The sequence below is a fragment of the Pipra filicauda genome, unplaced genomic scaffold, assembly GCF_003945595.2.
Source record: "Pipra filicauda isolate LSUMZ 115617 unplaced genomic scaffold, ASM394559v2 scaffold367_size712859_pilon, whole genome shotgun sequence".
Classification (NCBI taxonomy): Eukaryota; Metazoa; Chordata; class Aves; order Passeriformes; family Pipridae; genus Pipra; species Pipra filicauda.
Genome location: NW_024104495.1, coordinates 42242 through 58573, shown reverse-complemented (window position 1 = coordinate 58573; position 16332 = coordinate 42242).

Genomic DNA, 16332 nt, shown 5'->3' with positions numbered 1-16332 from the left:
GAAGTGAGAGTGGGATGTGCTGGAAGGAAAAATAGCCCATTATACTCATTATAGAAAGAGATGGACAAAGGGTTTTGATTGGAAAAGCCTTCTGCACTGATGAATAACTAATTCACTCAGATACTAAATCTGACAGTTATTGTGCATTTGATGAATGCTTTGAAAATTCTGTATGTGGAAAGACCTTTCATAATAACATGACTCAGAAACAGTGAAACAGTCAGCCTTCTAAAACCAGAGATTCTACCTGAGCTGAAATTATGTTGGTTTTGCTTTGAAATACAAAAACTTTAAAAGCCAGCGTATTTCCCTCCACTCCACAGGCCTAGCAGGTAATAAGCACTGCAGTAGTCTTCACATATCCATAGAGATGTCTACATCCTCAACCAGTCCTCTCAAGCTAGTGAAACGTTTGCTGGATAGCTTTCTAGGGAAGTTTATTTCAGTACATCATTGTTCTTTTGCAGTGGAATGAGCAGTGGAGTTATCCGATGAGGCCCTTTGAAAGTGTATCATTTCGTATGTTGAAACTGAGACGTTGCCTCTCAAAGACTGGCAAAGAAACAGTAAAACTTATCTGTATTTTGTTTAGCCACAAGCATCACACAAACTCATTATCCCCTCCTTAGCTAAACACATATGCTTAGGGTCTTCTGTGATGTGAATTATCTGACTTTCTAGTTGACTTCAGCAGAGCTCTGACTTACTCATTTTAAATGACATCAAAAATATTTTCTCAAATATTTATAAATTTATTTTTTTTTACAATGGTGAGTTTTGTTCATAGTCTCTATAATTTTTTTCTGCAGTTTTTTACTTCAACAGTGAAGTAAATTGAGAGAAAGGGAGACAGTTTTACCTTTGTTAGAGTGGGATAAGTGAAATTAGAGCTGAGTCCTGGGTTTTATAGACTCTTGTAGCCTTTGATGTTGATTTCTAGAGCTAGAAAATAAAATTCAGTTTGCTACACTCCATATATCAAACATCTTTACAGGGAGAATAATTCTTTTGCTGTTCTTTCCATGTTCTTTATTTGAAGATAAAAGTAAAGATCACCGACAGGGAAAGAATACTTTTTCTCTTAGACATCAAGTTGCAAGGAGAAACAGTAGGGAAAGATGATATTTAGGGGCCTATTAAGTAGTTTCTGGGATTATATGATGTCTCTGAGAAGATTTGGTGTAGATTAGATTAAATTTACATTATGAATTTATTACATTAAATTTACATTATGAATGCTCCATCTGTGCAGAAAGTCTTCCCAACTCCAACGCATACTGTATACTGCTTTGGGAATTGCTCTGAAAAAATCTTCCAATAATGGCTTTTAGGTGTTTCTAGTTCCTACAGTATAGGACAGTAGTAGAGAGAATAAACCGGTTTTGTGTTAAAGAAGATTTTGGATTTTAAAAGTCTGGCTACGAACTCTCCGAATAGGCATAGCATCATACATTGCAATGGAAAGTTCTTCAGGCTGCCTTGCATACACCTCTACGACTACCTGAAAGGAGGTTGTAGCCAGACGGAGGTTGGCCTCCTCTCCCAGGCAAACAGCGATAGGACAAGAGGACATAGTCTTAAGCTACAGCTGGGGAGGTTTAGATTGGACATTAGGAAGAATTTCTTCACAGAAAAGGTGATTAGACATTGAAATGGACTTCCGAGGAAAGTGGTGGTCACTGTCCCCAGAGGTGTTGAATGTGGTACTTTGTGCCATGGTATAGTTGACATGGTGCTTTAGGCCATAGGTTGAGCTCAATGATCTTAGAGGTCTTTTCCAACCTAATTGATTCTGTGATTGTACCTGAAGGGGTCACCTACTAATGTTTAAAAGTGTCTGTAACTATGTCCATTTGGGTATGAGCCAACTTGATTGCTGAACTGCCAGTTAACATGGCTTGTAACTGTAGCTTCTGTGGTTCATGTTCTAGTTTGCTACAGAGTTGATTTGAACTATCTGTTCATTTCACACATTAGAAAATAGTGAATTGGCAGTAACTTCCTAGCTTTGCTTCATCTTCAGGTTCTATTCAGAGAAAGCAAAAGACCCATATTTCACGTCCAATTCCTTGGGCCTTCTATTCCTCCTCTAAAAGATTTTAGTTGGTCAGCAACATGACCTGATGAAAACCACATCATTTTTCAAGTCTACTAGTATTTATTAATTTCTTGAGAAATGGACAAATTGTTTCTGGTTTGTGTGACGGTTTTTATTTTCTTTTATTTCTTCATTCTGCCCTTATGTTTCCTTTTCACATAAGGAAATTAGGAAATTGTGCAAAAATAAGTTCATTCAAACTCTTGTCATAATCCACTGATTCTGTTCTGCAAACCTAGATGACTTATGCAGGTGACAAATTAAGGCAAAGTTTATAGATGCAGAAAGCACTGTCAAAATCTGACTGTTCACATCACGGAGTAAACTGTTTTTCTGAATCCTGTCTCCTCTTCAGAATTAAAATCTACGATATCGCCTCTACAAATCCAAGGTGTTGATATGATGAACTTATAAGCAAAACCAGCAGCAAAGTTGTCAATGCTGAGATTCAAGAAGGATCTTGTATAATATGCCTTTATTTTTGAATAGTGCCTCTACATGGAAAAAGTCAAGGGTAACAGTTGCTTATAGCTGTGATTCCCTCAGATCTTTCATCAGGATAACCAGCTTCAGTTTTACCACAATCTATCTTGATTTCTCCCTTCATAATGTCCAGTCCTGAAAAATGAAGCGTCTACCTGAGTTAAGTGCGTGGGATGGCGTCAGCTGAGCTGAAATCTTCATCCTATGGTTTATTTCAAGACATTTTGACTTTGGATCTGGCAAGGAAAACAAGAATATATTTTGGTTTTGTTTTGTTTGTTTGTTTGTTTATTTTGGATTTGTTTTCACAAGCACAATAATTTAAACTATTTTAAGGGAAAATTTCAGGATGCTTTGGAGTTACTTGAGGAATAGACTGTGGGCATTCCTGTCCAGAAAATCAAGTCTGAAGTATTTCAAGCCTAGGGAAAAAAAAAAAAGTTTTTTTTATCTGAAGTTTAATATGCAATTGAAAAAATATAATATATTTATTATACAATTCAGCTCACCAGTATAATTTTATGACAATCAGAAATGTTAAAAAAGTGCCACTAAATGGACACAATTCTGCCAGAATAAATTAAATTTATGCTGTAAACTCATTATGAAAACTACATTCTGAAATACTAGTTTCTGAATTCACAGACAATTGCTCTGCTCAAGTGTACATGGCATGTAGTGACTTTTTTTTTAGTACTTTCTATTGGGTTTCTTTGACAATTGCGTCTTACTGGACTTTTCCTGATCCCTCATGTAGGGAGGAGACTAGGTGGAAGTGCTCCTTTGCTATGTTTTTTCCTTTGATCTATTAAGTTTTTCCTTCAGACTTTTTTAGGCATAAAGAGTAGTTTTTACTGGCAGTCAAGACAGATTTCATTTCTGAGTAAGATGTGTAAACTTCTGGTGCCATCATTCATGCTTTGTAAGGGTGGAATTGACAGTGGTGAATACCCTTCAGTACAAAAAGTGAGTACCCAGAGCAAAATGCTCTTTCATTTCCTGCATGACAACTTCACAGATAGTACAATTCAAACCCTAAAAAAGTCACAGTGTCTCGGACAACAATGATACCTCCTGAAAAATGATTGCTTTAAAGTTGCTAAGCAGAAAGAGGTTAGGTTTCCTTTAATAGCTTGGCAATCAGAACACTGATTTTAAAATACTATCTGAATGATCAGCATTATTTTTCTATCTTCTCCTTTTTATAATGGTTAAGCTGCTTCAGTAGATTTGTGCTTCATTTTTGCTGCAATGTGATAATCAGAAGCTGAGATATAAAGATTTTTTTTTAATGTAAAAACTAAATTTATTTTTGATCAGCAGTTAGTGTCTCCTAGAAAGTGAAGACTTTTTTATTGTGTCTTGAAACAATCTTAATTTTTTGAAATTAGTCTAGGTTTAATAGATAACTTTTGAAACCTGCTCAGCACCATTAGTACAGCTGGCAAATAAACGGCTTCATGTAAACACATAGATCTGTTCCTTCCATATTGCTTTCCACACTGCAACGGCCAGCATACCATCATGACTTATGGCAATGATACAATCACTGTTCAAGTGGATGGAAGAATACAGAGATATCTACGGCTGTTTAACCGCCAAGATCAGCTTTCATTGTTGGTATCAGAAATGTCATACACAGGTAGATCAAAAATTATGTATTTTTATATGCACAGATGTTGTGGTTTTGACCATATGCAAATCCAAGATGAAAAGGTGTTTCCTTCTAGAATATCTTGTCTCTGGCATTTATGCCCAGATAAGACAGACATAAACATTGTTTCCAAACCTAAATATAGGGGGATATGTTGGTATAACTTGGAGTAATTCCACTTCCTACCTTAGAATTACAATGTTTAAAACTTACTGATATTTTATCTGCTTTATTTCTCATCCTCACTTCTGTTTCTTGCCTGTTTCTTCTGGTTCTTCTCACATACAGCCTCAGTCTTCAACCCTACGCAATGCAATGACTAATATTTATTGTTCTTTATCGAATTCTCTTCAAGAAGAAGAACTGGGAGTACGGTGCTTTCCATTACTCATTACTCCTTTTCCATGTTAGCTTGCACCACCAATGTTATCTTCTTTTTTTGTTTGTTTTGTTTCGTTTTGTTTTCTCTTTGAGATTCCTTTTGCAGTAGAATTTAGGTGTCACACTTTTGGTGTCAGGGCTACCACAAGCAGAGCTTCTACTGATGGCTTGTCATAGAAAAGTGGAAAAAGAGTTTGGGTAAAAGTGAGAATATGACAAGTTCCAGGTTGTTCAGACAAATCTGAACAACAGGACTACAAGTGGACTGGCATGCCTTTGTGAAGCTCTTGCCAGAAAATTATTATGTGAGACTTTACACATGGAGGATTGCAAATGCATTCAGACTTTTCTTTAGAGCACAGTTTGTGGAATAGAAAGGAGGGGAACAGAAATGGGAGTAAAAAACTTGTTCTTAAGACATAAAACTTTAGGAGCAAGCAGGGTGCAAGAGTTCTGCTTGGTGTTCTGAGGCAAATGAAAGTATCAGGTATGATTTATTTTTTTTTATTTTTTTAACAGATAGGCAAGCTTTTCTACTGCATTTTTCAGAACTGTTATCTGACATAACACTTATTTCCAAGCTATAGTGCAAATGTATACTGAAACAGTTCACCATTATTAAAAATGTCACTGGTGTTGCTATGGGGTTGGGATTGTTCAAAGATTATGTGGTGACACTTATTCCTATGAAATTTAATCTAAAAGTGCTGGATAGAGCAGGCCTAGCAAGTTGGACCAATGCCTTTGGTAAAAGCCTACTGGTTCACAGATCTCCATCACTGTGGTTCCTTCCTCCCTCCTGCTTTCATGCTGCTTATTACTTCTTGACACACAGAGGCTCAGGAAGCTGCAAAACAACTTACAAATAGATTCCTGACACCACATGGTAAATTTTGCCCCAATACATGATGACAATCAGCTGTGCGGAGGTGCTACTAAGGGGATTCTAAAATGCAAAGCATGGTGTTAATTCACAAATTGCAGATTTATATGAATTGGATGTTTTAATGTGATCATTCAGAGTGGCTCCACTGAAGCGATTTTATGGCTTTGTGTTAACCTGTCTGGGAGCCATTTATGGTATTAATAATGTTGCAGGTTGGCCCAGCATCATATTCAGTGTTGCAGTGGACTCACATGATAAATGGATGATTGGGCTCTATGAAAAGGTGTCAGTCCTTCTATTTCCAAAATATAAAGTAATGTTCATTGCTCCCTAAAAGTTCATTATGCGCTTTGAGGGAGTTTTTATGGAGGCAGGCATAGTACAACTTCATGTTAGGGATTCTTTTTTTGCTCCATTATTGCCTCTTTCTGGTACTCCATTGCTATCAAGTTGCTTGTGATTAAAACAATACACCTATTTCTGTATGTTTCCTGTTAGTCTACATTTTTTGCCATTAGGTTAATCTCCTAGAAAGTGATCCTTTCTTCGAAATTTGTTAGAAGCTTCTCAAGAATTCATACCTTTATGCTGAGGAATAAGTGCCTGGAATTGAAGCTGTACAAACGGAGCAAGTCTGACAGGGGTCTCTGATCCTATGAAGTCAACCTTATGACTGTGGAGCACCTGAGGAATAATTATGCTTGTTGCTTTGATTTCCTCTGTCATGATTCTCTGCACATCCTCATTCTGGCCACAACTAGAAATGACACAGTGTAATAAGATATAAGCTTCCAATGATTGGCCTGGCTAAGCTTTGTTTAGCACGGGACACATTCTAAAGTGAAACAACTGGAGCCATTTGAATACCTCCTGTTTCCAAATTTCTTTCTTTCAAGGAAGGCACTCTGATGATACATTTATAAGTAAAACCAGACCAGCTCAAGCCTTCCCAGCCACATTTTCTCTTTGTTGGACACTTGTTGTGCCCACTTTTTTTTTCTCATGTTTGTGCATTGCTGTAGTGTCAGTGTGGGTCTAGACTTTGCTGCTGAGTCTCAGTGGCTTCACAGTCTAGTTCCTGCATGAACTTGTCTCAGGTTTCAAAGAGACCTCATATTTTCTTTCATTCCAGCAGCTGCAGATATATAAGGGTCCTGCAGTGCTTGGTGTTGTGGTAGGTACTTGGCATTGGCTCTGTCCTCTTTACTCACTTAATGGGGGCAGAAAGGAAGTTTTCTCTGAGGAACTGGCTGATTTTGATGTGCAGAATAGCTCAGCTTCATGGAGGTCACTTGCCCACATTGTTCTCTGCATTGTTACTCTTGTTCAGGTCCTGTAATCTTGCTTCAGCCAGCCAACTCTCACACCCTGTATAGCTTTCCATTTGTTCCCCAGAAGGCCTTATCTCAGGGAGTTCTTGCTGCCTCTAGGCTTAGTTTCTGTTTCCTTGCTCCTCCACCAGTCAGAACTTCAGAGTACAAGCTGTCAGGGCAAGCATTATACCATTTCCATGGGATTTAAAGCCCTCCCTCTACAAACTAACATTCAGAATAACTTTAGTACTGCTTCATGGGAAGCCTTGATCTTAAGGTTAGTGTAGAATGTATAGGAGACTTTCATTACCTTCGAAAGCTTTAAGGCAATTTCAGGGGCCATCAACATATGTTCTATCACATTCATGCTAAAGAAAAATAACTGCTGAACCCAGTGTAGTTACTGTATAGTCACAATTTTCTTATTGAAGAACTTTTCTGTTGTTGTCTTTTCTGATGCTTACCTGAACCTTCTGAAGCTGTCTCAAAAATTTTGTTTTGGTCTTAATTTTTAAAAAGATGTTTAGTTTTATACATATCCTGTGAAATCAGTGCACTCGAGGCCAAGCAACCTTTGAAAAGACTGGCTCTAACAGTTTATTCTAATTACCTTCTTACATTTTTGCTTGTTTTTTGCCTTTTTTTTCAAAATCAAATATAGCATTTGAAATTGGATTAAGAAGGTTGTTGATAATTCCCATTATTTAATTAGCAGCCATCTTAAAAAGCTCTTCTCTTCAACAAAATAAGACTTTTGAAGACAAATATATTAAACTCCTACAAAACTCAGACACAGAAAACCCCCAGAAATATTACTAGATCTATACAGTATTTTGCCAGTCAAGGTATAGTATTGTGCATAATTACATTACTCTGTGCCCTATCTGTGAAAGCTTAGTAGCAGCTCTTAAGTGAAGGGTTTTCCGTTTACTAGTCATTTGCAGACTCATACAATTTTATTGTTATCAACATTGTCTTGAACCTTCTTCAAAGGGAGATTGTTCGTAACGAATTCACTTCAGATTCTGCTTTGGATTTCAGTAGAAATAAATTTAAAAGGGTTGAGATTAAAGGCCATGCTCCTCATTGCATTCAAGAGATATCAAAAGTTTTCACAATGGAAGAGACAAAAGACTGAGAATTACCTTGTTGTCTAGAGGATTCAGCTACATTGAAACAAATTAAACTGGCCTACCACTTGGAAATTTGGCTGTGTGGCCCTGGGAAGAAAACCACTGTTCCTCTTGCCTCAGTCTGGATGCCTACATGGTTCTGACCTTTTCACTTCCATGCACGACCCTGCAGGAGTAGGTGTAGCCTTACAGGGAGAGCCTGTGGTGGCTGCAGCTGAGATGGAAAAGGCAGCCCTGTGCCACTTGGTCACAGTCAGGGTTTGCTCCACTCTCCTGACAGGTGGGTCTGGGCCATACTCTGTGTTCATCAGTGTCATGAGGAGATGACACATTCAGTAAGATAAGATATGCCCAAGGTTTGGTGTCTTGTAAGTTAATTCTGTAATGTGCTTTAAAGCTGATTATTAACTGATTACCTTTTTAAGAATCATTAGGCAATTGCTCAATATTGAGAGATCAGTTCTCCCTCTTCACAGCCCACATTAAAAATATGGGCCTGGAAATCTTGGGGCCTTTTCCCTTTCCTGCAAGAAACTGTGCTGAGTTGCTTGTAAGGTGCAAGCTGTGGAGCAGGGCTGTAGCTTTACCAGTGCATGTTTAGAAGTTCCTGAGACATGAGTGATACAAGCTGCTTTCTGAAGATGTGCTTTTGCTCAGTACTGGAGAAAGAAGTAGATGCTTGAGTAAGGCTTGTAGACTGGGACTCAGAAGGCCTCATTTCTTCTTTATAGTTCAGGATTTTTTCTGTACTTTTCTGTGAAAGGAAAATTGTAGAATACTGAAGAGAAAGAGCCCTTGAAGTGGGAGTTAGGGGAGTGTTAACAGCATCTCACTTTACGTATTGACCAGGTAAGTTGCCTTTATCTGAGATAAATTGTGAAGGTTGACTGTGATCTTTTGATCCAAAACATCTAGAAAAAGCTGTTATATAAATAGTGGGCTGTGACAGTGTCCTCTCTTTTTCTTCCAGTTTTAAAAAGTTACTTCTGTTTTGATTTGATTACTCCTGGAGACTTGTAGATGTCCAGTTGAAGAAAAGGCTTCATCTAGACCTGAATTAAGTACCTAAACTCTAGAAAGTGATCACGAGTTCATACATGCCAATTTCCTACTGGTTTCCTCGAAGGAAACAATCTTATTAATTCATTTATTTGTCTTGGTCTTCTAAACTGACACATCAACATTAATTGAGTGCTGATTGCAAGTTCCTGCTTTTGCTGTGGAAACCCAGTGTTCTTTCAAAAGCAGGAATCTCAGTACTTTGCCTTTATGTGTTCACATTTTCTCTTGACCTCTAGTACTGGGAAAACTGCTTCTTTGCATACACAGAGGTTTGGAAGATGTTCTTCTCCATATCGAGAACCTGCAGTTCCTTGGTGTTACTGAGGCAAGGTTTAGAAAGCTATTAGCATGGTGTGAGCACAGATGTTGGTTGTAGCTAAACTGGATCCACTTTTGCGGAACAGGTGTGTACATTGTGGAAACAGGAAATAAAAGTAGTAATTAGTGAGCTTTTCAGGAGCACAATGACTCTACTCTTGAACCATGAGTATCTTGTCTGTATGCTTTGCTGTTAATAAAATTTAGTTAGTCTTAAGTTCATTTGTAGTTCACCTCTCTAAAAAAGGCTTTGACTTATTTATAAGCCTTTAGTTATTGCTCTACAGCTGAGTGAATTTATGCTGATGTTTCATTACAGACTGAATAGCAGAAACAGTGAATGTGGGATAGAAACATTGTTGTTTTAAATTCCACTAAGCTCCTTGGCTTAAAAATCCTAGTCCTCAAAATCAGATGTTCTGCATGGAAAAATACTGTACTGCATCTCTTTAAATCTGCATAGGCAACGATAGAGGTGGCAAGAGGAAAAGATACTGACAAAACCGCTGCAGTTAGGAGGGAGGATAGTTAGTTGAAATCATGTTTCATTCTTCCATGTTTGTTTCATCAGAACTCTAATGAATAGCACTGTACAATCAAATGCTTTAAAGACATCATTTGCTCAAAACACCACTTCTACATTTAATAACTGGTTGTTGAATGCTTTGTGTATCTAGAATTTTCTTTTTCCTATTTTAAGGATAGCGCTATGGTGTTCAAACTATCTGCTTTTATCAGTGTTATAATACCTTGAGTTCAAAAGACTGTAATTGGAGATTCTTTTCTAATATCATCCAATAACTATAGAGAAAACAAAATATTTTGATTGCATGTTTAGACTGAGCAAGTGGAAGATGTAATGCTCCAACATTAGCCTTTGATGGGACAAGAGACTCCATTTTTTTCTTCTATTATAAAATGCCATTTTGAATTGCTTTGTGCAATTATCAGTTTGCTTGTTTTTAAAGCTGCTCATGCTTTGTAGTCTTTTGCCTTTTTATAAAAGCTACAGCAAGCCATGTAAGTCTGAAGAGGAATAAATGTAAAGAATAAGTGATATGTTTATGAAAGAGCTACTAGAGTTCTTTTTGTAGGTTAGTAAATAAATGCAGTCGGAATAAACCTGAGGAACACAATAAACATATGAAAGGAAATTGTTGTAACGTCTTTGAATAGAAAGTTGTTATTACCAGATAAACTTTCAATGCTGTTTATTGCATAATGCTTTGAGAAATATAATGTTGTTGGTTCTTCTTTCTTTGAGTTTTCAGTGTGAAGCAAATAGATTTTCTACAATGAAGAACATTAATCTTGTATCTGCATTTGTCTTAATTTTCTTCCATACTGTTGCCTTTATGTATTATATCCCTTATATTCAGCAGCACTACTGCCAATGTTTAAATGTGCAGACACCACTGTGGAAAAACATGCTTACTATGTTGGAGCATCTAGGTCCATTGGTTCTAATGCTTGATGCTTTAAGATGCACTGAATTGAGTGCTCCTAAGTTAGTTTTCATGTTTGTCAGATAAAAGCAAAACTGTCTAACATAGAAGGTAGAATTAATCAGAGCTACTTAAATAAAAAATTCTAGGTCTTGTTTTTTAATTCTCAAACAGCATTGTGTAATAGTTTTTAGGGTCAAGTTATATTGCAAGCAGATATGTGTATGTCTTGAAAGCAATTATTCAAAGTCAATTTAACCTCAGGAGGATGACCTGCATCCACACCAAATGTCAAGGTAGAATTACAATTCCCAAAGGAAGCCATGGAACTGTGCTTTGCAGACAGTCTGAGGCCGAGCATTCCTTACTGAATGGGTGGGAGTCTGGTAAGGAGCCCAAAGTGCATTTCAGGTCTGATAGAGTAAACAGCTGAGAAAATATGGTATGCAATAAACAGGGCATGTTATACACAGAACTCCATAACCTTTACCTCAAAGTCACTTTTCAGGATACAACTGTATTTAAATTCTGTGAAGGTTACTGTTTCTTCCTGACAAAATAACTTGTTCCTGAGCTCACAAAATCATAGAATGGCTTCAGGTTTGCCTGTATAGATCAGAACTCTTCCTGCTGTTAGAAAAGAGAAGAATGGTGCAAAGTCAAGAATGGGGGAATTGAAATATTTTTGCAGACAAAAATTGAAGTCTTATGCAGTCATGTTCTTCTGAAAAGTCAGCGTTTGTGCTTTAATGCCAGCCTGCAGCTAAGCATCATACAGCCTCTGGCTCATTTATCTGTAAAGCAAAAGCCACACATGCAAGCAAATCAAAACAAGGAGTTCATTCACCACTCACCATGCACAGGCATCTCCAGGGAAGTAGGGCTTCATCAGCTTCATCACATGTAGCAGTCACTTGGGAAGACAGAACGTCATCACTCTGAATGCCCCACCCTTCCTCCTTCTGCCCCCAGCTTACGCCAAGCGTGATTCCATAAGGTATGAAATATCCCTCGGGTCATTTGGGGTCAGATGTCTCAGCTATGTCCCCTGCCAATTCCTTGTGCTCTCCAAACCCACTCACTGGTGAGGTGGGTGAGAGACAGAAAAGGCTGTGACTCTGTGTAAGTGGTACTCAGCAATAATTGAAACATCCCTGGGTTATCAGCTCTGTTTCCAGCACAAATCCAAAACACAGCCCCTTACCAGCTACTGTAAAGAATAATGACTCTACCCCAGCCCAAACCATCATACCAGTTTACATATGTTTTGTTTCCAGATTGCATAAAACTATGATCTTTTTTAACACTTTTCTCTGTGGAACTGGGTACGTACATTGTATGCCAGAAAAGACCATGGTGGGTTAACCCTGGGGCCCAGTGCTCCCAGCTGTGTCCTCTTCCAACTCCCTGTTGAGTTGGGAGGGGCCTTTGCAGGTGCGAATGTGATTAGAGAGACAGCCCTGAATGCTGTGTGAGAGCTGTTCAGCAGGAGCCAAAGCATTGGTGTGTTATCAACATTGTTCTAGTCACAATTGCAAAGACAGCACTATATGGGCTGCTATGAGGAAAGTTAACTCCATCCTAGCTGGACTGAGTACAGCAATAAAAAGAGCCAAACATAAAAACAGACAAACCTTTGTGGGTCTTTACTCTTTTTTCTTATTAAAACATGAATTTAAAGTATGGATCCAAACTTTACCAAAATGATGCTGCATCTGTGTTTGATTGAATAACCTCTGATTCAGCAAGGATAGATACATGCTACATGCGACTTTCAAACCAAGCTAGACTTCATATGTGAGATATTCTAAGCAATCTTTATGGGTTAATAGCTTCATCCTTGTCTGGTGAAAAAATGAATTGCTTTGGACACAGCAGTGAAAAAGAATTAGTAAATCTCGTTGCCATTTTGTTCCTGGGAGAGGTCTCTGATTTTGAATATACTCTTCGCAGACACTAGCCTGTATGCATTGATAATCACTGCTGGGAAACAGAAAGCTGTCATTGCTGTGGGACATTCAGGTGTGTCACCGTGGAACAATCAATCTCTTCTCATACAGCTGCCATAATGAGCAATCTGTTTTTCAGTCAGAGGGTCAGGTGCAGTTGTTATCTTACCAAGTGCAGATAAATCATTTGGTGCTATGCTGTTCTGGTACTGGTGATGGGAAGGGAAAGTTCAGGACATCTGTTGACTCATAGAAAGTTTTATCAGTATCACTATTGTTTTTTTTAGGGTGAACAGAGAAGTAGAGGTCTGTGTAGCTGTTTGAATGTTCAGCATTAGTTCCTATAGCCATATGCTTGTTAAGTCCTTAGAAATACTCAGGCAGATCAGTCTCACTGGTATATAAGACAGAACTACAGAGCTGTACGGAATTATTACTAGCAGTAGAATTTTTCAAGGATTTAGCCAAAGGCATGCTTTTGACAAGTATAACGTTGAATGTTGTCTTTCATATTGCCAGGTGACGGCTTTCCGGTAACATCGCTGATCAGGGCCTACAAATTTGCCAGGATAGAAAATTTTCATCTTTAAATTCTAGACTGTATTTTCAACCAAGGATAGCTGTCACCTCATCTAAGCTGTACGGTACTCTCAGAGAAACCTAGCCCTTGGTCTGTTCTCTATCTTTACTTAATTCGGTGTTGGCATATTTTATGACTGTCTTGGAAGTGGAAAGCTTGACTCTTTTATTGAATTCTTGCTAACAACTGGCTCTGTATTAAAAATCACCCCTGCCAGGGCTCGGAAATATTTTACTGCTACAAGAAAGCTTATGAGCATTACGCTGAATGTGGACATTTTATCAAAAATGCTAGGAAGTTTAGGCTTTTTTTATTATACCTTTTTTTTTTATCTAGAGAATGGTGCTGTCTGTGGCAAAAGACATATATAATAATAGCCATGCAAGTAAAGCAGCACACTATGAAAATAATTGCATCAGCAAGGACATGGAGTAACCCCAGAGGTGAAAGAAATCTCTGAATTAGTTTCACTTGGCAATTATAACTGTGCACAAAACATATTAGTTATGGGACAATTTAATTAGTGAAATGTAATAGTTAAAACACTAGTGCAATATATAACCTTACATTTTTATTTCCTTTGCTTTACAGTAACATACACTGTTGAAGGCCATAGTATTATCTTGGACTCTGTGCTAGAATTCTAAATTTCAAAATAATTCTTTTATTCATTTTTTTTTGTTTCCCTTCTAAAAGGATCCCCCAAACCTTTCATCTTGAACAGTAGCCTTTGCTACAGAAAAGTATAAGCAGTACTCCTTCAGACTGCTAGATGGGCAATCTTTGGATTGAGTGGTTGCTGGGGGTAAAAAACCTGGATCAGGAGGGTGGGACTACACAGTTAATTGTGTGAGAGCTATTTCTGGACTGAAAGAGTTATGTATTTCTTGAGTGGCCATTACAGAGGACAAGGAGCTGTAGCTCAGTTTCAGGTATCAGATTGTTAAAATTAGTGCAATTTTGTACATAAGGCTGAACTTGATCCTTAGTTGTTCCCTTCCTCAGGGAAGCCAGAATTTCACCTTGTATGTTCTTATGGAAATTCACTATTCTGTATTTCCAGATTTTTAAAAAAAGTACAGTCTCTCTTCCTTTTTGTACAATTCTTCTGTCCCCTTTCCCAGCAGCTCTTATAGCTGCTTATTATTTAACAAGGCAGATCTCTCCTTATCACTTAGTTATTTGTTGCCACTCGATTACATTATTTTCTTTTCCTTTACTTTTTTTTTCCCCCTTTTCTTCCTTCCCCCCCCCCCCTTTGTACTATTAGTAAATTCTTCAGTAAGTCTGGGAAAATGTTTCCCCTTGTGATTGTAAGTAAATCTGAGATTAAGTGTTTATAGCGAACCCGGTTTATAGCTGCAGTCTGTGAATCCACGAAGACAGTTAGACTCACAGGAAAGGTCAGGAAATGTAACCTTTTTCAGCTTCAGTACTCCCTAATCTCATTAGCTATCTCAAAAAGTGTTCTCTTTGATGGAGGTGGCCGTATTAAAATATATGTCTATAAATGGGTCTTAAATCAGCTGCAGGTGGATAAAGTATTAACACTGAGGATACAACATGCATTTTGACCAGTTTCTCAGAATTTGGAGTAGTGGAGAGAGGCACACTAATAAGGCTCAGCTTACCAGCTGGTGATCCAAATCTCTAGTGCCTGACATCCTTGCAAATTTTTCCCTCAGGCACCATCTTTGTCTAGTGTCATTTTTATTGAACAATGGACAAAATTTCACAATATTATGAATCTTTCCTGAAAATGGAAACATTCTTTAAGTATAGAAACTACTTAAATTAAAATGTTTTTATTTTCTTGGGTTTAGGATAGACTGTCCTTGAAACATTTATTTTTTAACACCTTTCATGTGTGTGCTTTTCCTTTTTCCTTTTTTCTAAGGGACTTTTCTGCAGAATTGCAATCTAATCAAAATGAGAGGATTTAAAATAGAACTTGTATGTGTTTTAGTGTGATATGTTATTAAGCTTACCTTCAGGTAATCAAAGTCCTCTGAGATCAAATTTAAGTGAAGTCTCAATCTACAAAAAACCTATTCAGTGACTGTACTTTCTGTAACTATAGCATTGGTCAAGTTTGGGGGATTTTGGTGGTTGTTGTCATTGTGTGTTTGATTTTTTTAGTTTCTTGTTCTTTTCATTTTTCCAGATAGCTTTTATCATAGTAGCAGAATTTTCAGTGTAAGAGACTCTGATATAACAGGAACTCTTGATTTTTTATCTTGGAGAAAAACAGGATGAAATATTTCTTGTTGAGTCTGTCACTCAGCTTGCAGAATAAAATGTTCTCCATTGTATATGCGTCACAAACAATGATATAATTAATGCAGCATTGTTAATTACAAATAGCGCACTAGTAGTTCAAAATACAATCTTCTATTTTTTCTGGACAGCTTTTCAGCTTGTGATTTGGCTCTGATTTAGATAGCCTGTTGGACAACTCTATTATCCAGAATATCTGAGTTCTTTAAGCACCATTGTTTCTGTCACAAGTGTTGCATTTTTTGTTTGCATTTTTAATCTCATATTTCCCAGCGAGACAATGGTTTGTTGAGAAGATTGCCTTTTGATTATTTTATTTATAGCAGTGTTCTAGCTGTGTATTCTAGTCTTTCCTGTGCCTGGGCAATCTACACCTGTTTTACTTGCAGGATGTTATTTAGACCTGGATGTTATCCTTTATTCAAAAAGTTATTGCCCTGAACCACCCTTGCAGAGCTGTTTTATGAGCATTTTACATTTTTTCTGTACAACAGTAAATTACTACAACTTTTACATGAGGTGCAATGTAGCCTTAAGTGCAGGTTTAGTAGTATAATCCATTTCAACATCATATTGGTCATATTGGAAGAAACAGCTTGGTAACTCTGTCTTTGAACTAGCTTACAACTCTGTTCTAGTACTTGGAGGGACTGTTCTCATCTAAAATGTTACTTCCATTGAATTCAGTGAATTTGCATGTACTTTGTGTTAACTAAGTTCTGGAGAGGGATCTATTGATGTTTAAATTCTGAG